Raw genomic sequence first — 2,681 nt, forward strand, 5'->3', positions numbered from 1 at the left:
TGGTGAGAGTCTCAGAGGCTGGTTTTAGGACGTAAGAGAGTTCTCCTTTCAAACAGCCAATAGGGAGTTAGCTGTGGAGTCTCCAGAGGCTGGTTTTAGGAGAGATAAGAGAGTCTCATGTTCTGCCGACAATAAGAGAGGTCAGCTGGTGGAGTCTCCAGAGGCTGTTTTTAGGACGTAGAGACGTCCCTGTTCAACAGCCAATATGAAGTCAGCTGGTGGAGTCTCCGAGGGGTTTTAGGATGGTAAGAGACGTTCCTGATCTACAGCTAATAGAGAAGTCAGTGGTGGAGTTCCAGAGGTGGTTTTAGGACGTAAGAGGACGTCTCCTGTTTACAGCCATAGAGAAGTCAGCTGGTGGGAGTCCTCAGAGGCTGGTTTTAGGACAATAAGAGACGCCTCCGTTTCATGCAGCAATAGAGAAGTCAGCATGGTGAGTCTCCAGAGGTTGGTTTTAGGACGTAAGAGACGTCTCCTGATCTAAAGCTAATAGAGAAGTCAGTGGGGTGGAGTCTCCGAGGTTGGTGTTAGGACGTAAGAGACGTCTCCTGATCTACAGATAATAGGAAGTCATTCTGGGGAGTCTCAGAGGCTGGTTTGGTGTTTTAGGACGTCGAGACGTCTCCTGTTCTACAGCACAATAGAGAAGTCAGCTGGTGGGTCTCAGCAGGCTGGTTTTAGGACGTAGGAGACGTTCCTGTCACAGCCAATACTAAGTCAGCTGGGGAGTCTCCAGAGGTGGTTTTAGGACGTAAGGACGTCTCCTGTTCAACAGCCAATAGGGAAGTCAGTGGGGGTCTCCAGAGGTGGTTTTAGGACGTAAGAGACGTCTCCTGTTAACAGCCCATAGGAAGTCAACTGGTGGAGTCTCCAGAGGCTGTTTTTAGGACATAAGAGAGTCTCCTGTTTGTGCAGCCAATAGGAAGTCAGGTGGGAGTCTCCAGAGGCTGGTTTTAGGAATAAGAGACGAGCGTCGAGTAGAACAAACAGTGAATCTCAAATATGAAATAAAAGGTTGTTTTTCGCCAGATCATCACTAGAAAGAATGCTTATGATATCTACGTTCCACTCTCACCCACCAGCCTTATCGACATTCATTCTTAACTCCAATATCACAATGATATATCAAGCTACGAACAAGCGTCTAATCAAATGTTAGGATGGAAGTTGGTATGGAGACGATACACTGTCTCATCTCATTGGTGTGAACTGGCAACTTTAAGAACGCTGCAGGCAGACAGGATGCAAGAAGTTGAGTGTTTCAACTGGTCCCGAATCGGTGGTCTGAACAGGACTTCGGGGAGGGTTTGGCTAAGGTTGTACTGATTTTAGGGATATGAAGCATACATTGTGTCTGGAGTAAGTGGAGATAATAAAGGTATTATTTTCAGTTTTCTTGCTTTCTCTCCTCTCCAGCGGGGACCTGCAGGTGACCGGCAGCGCCCACTGCACCTACCAGACGTCCCAGCGGGCGATAGGAAAAGACAACTTCACTCTGATCCCCGAGGGAACCAACGGCACCGAGGAGAGGATGGCCCTGGTCTGGGACAAGTGTGTGGTGAGTTGGACGCGACCCACTTTCAGACATAATACTGCGCGCAGGGTCTTAAAAATAGCCACGGTGTCACTTTCAATACGTCATTAAAACAATGCAGTTATATAGGAGACAAGGATTAAATTAAATATGATTTAATGCCTAAAATGCTTATGTGGGAGAGGGATGGGGAGGGGAAGAGAGAGGGAGGGAGGAGGGGAAGAGAGAGGGCGAGAGGAGGGAAAGGAAGAGAGGGAGGGAGGGAGGGAAGAAAGGGAGGGGGAGGAGAGGACGGGGAGAGTGGGAGAGAGGGGAGAGAGAGAGACTGGTCTGGAGAAGAACAGGACTCTCCCGTGTGGCAGCCTGTTGGTTTCTCCCTATGAGATGGAGGAGTGTACCAGTATCGAATGCACTTGAACAAACCTCCCTGTTAAGACCAGCACGCCCAGAATGCACCTGAACACACCTCCCTGTAAGACCAGCACGCCCAGAATGCACCTGAACACACCTCCCTGTAAGACCAGCACCCAGAATGCACCTGAACACACTCCTGTAAGACAGCAAAGAATGCACCTGAACACAACCACCTGTAAGCCCAAGCACGTCGCAAGGCACTGAACACACCTCCCTGTAGACCAGCAGCCAGAATGCACCTGAACACACCTCCCTGTAAGACCAGCACACCCAGAATGCACCTGAAACAAACCCCCCGTAAACCAGCACGCCAGAAGCACCTGAACACACCTCCCTGTAGACCAGCACAGCACACCCAGAATGCACCTGAACACCTCCCTGTAAGACACCGCACGAATGCCACCTGAACACACCTCCCTGTAAGACCAGCACACCAGAATGCACCTGAACACACTCCCTGTAAGAACAGCAGCACCAAAGCACTGACCACACACCTCCCTGTAAGACCAGCACACCAGAATGCACCCTAAACACCTCCCGTAAGACCAGCACGCCCAGGAATGCACCAGCCTCTGGAGACTCCACCAGCTGACTTCCTATTGGCTGTTGAACAGGAGACGTCTCCTACGTCCTAAAAACAGCCTCTGGAGACACCACCACTTGACTTCCTATTGGCTGTTGAACGGGAGACGTCTCTTACATCCTAAAAACAGCCTCTGGAGACTCCACCAGC

The 2,681-nt window shown here is 50.4% G+C and overlaps 1 protein-coding gene across 1 annotated transcript in view; it reads right to left on the reverse strand.

The window, feature by feature from the left end:
* Positions 1 to 2,681, reverse strand: part of dpysl2a (dihydropyrimidinase like 2a) — a gene marked incomplete in the record, with an annotated part of 33,677 nt that overhangs the window by 13,106 nt on the left and 17,890 nt on the right.

This window comes from Etheostoma spectabile, unplaced genomic scaffold (assembly GCF_008692095.1).
Source record: "Etheostoma spectabile isolate EspeVRDwgs_2016 unplaced genomic scaffold, UIUC_Espe_1.0 scaffold431, whole genome shotgun sequence".
Lineage (NCBI taxonomy): Eukaryota > Metazoa > Chordata > Actinopteri > Perciformes > Percidae > Etheostoma > Etheostoma spectabile.